Source organism: Penaeus monodon, chromosome 21 (genome assembly GCF_015228065.2).
Source record: "Penaeus monodon isolate SGIC_2016 chromosome 21, NSTDA_Pmon_1, whole genome shotgun sequence".
NCBI classification, from domain to species: Eukaryota; Metazoa; Arthropoda; class Malacostraca; order Decapoda; family Penaeidae; genus Penaeus; species Penaeus monodon.
Window position 1 is genome coordinate 12,409,690 of NC_051406.1, and position 488 is coordinate 12,410,177.

General features: G+C 49.0%; 1 pseudogene; it reads left to right on the plus strand.

Moving 5' to 3' along the window:
- Positions 1-488, plus strand: part of LOC119586704 — a 1,779-nt pseudogene that overhangs the window by 372 nt on the left and 919 nt on the right.

Below are 488 nucleotides of genomic sequence, written 5' to 3' on the forward strand. Positions count from 1 at the left end.
GTTTAAGTTCAGCTAGATGTGTTCAGATAACAAAGACTGAATATTTGTGATTTGTGATTTAACATTCAAGTCCAATTGCAGGCAGACCAAGCATCCGGAACGTATGATGACTATGGCGCTTCGGCCTCCTACTACGACGTCAACGACTGGAAGCTTTCCGACAAAGTCCTCCACGACCTGAAGCCCTTTCTGCTGGACGAGGAAGAGTGGTCTCCGGAGCAAGGAAGCAATTACGACGCGCTAACTACGAGGCGTCAGACTGGGACCTCCCACTTCAGAACCTAGATAATCTAGCGCTGGATGACGAGCCGTGCGACGGTGAGAGACTGTTTTAAGCGACGCAGTTGCGAAGTTTTTCTCTTTACCTCTTGTTTTCTTTTTTTCTTTTTTTTTGGGGGGGGGGAGGGGGGAAGGGCGGCAAACTACTCTGTGATCTGTTGTTGGGTATATTCTGGGCTTGAGCAAACCCCAGTGTACAGACCATCCAC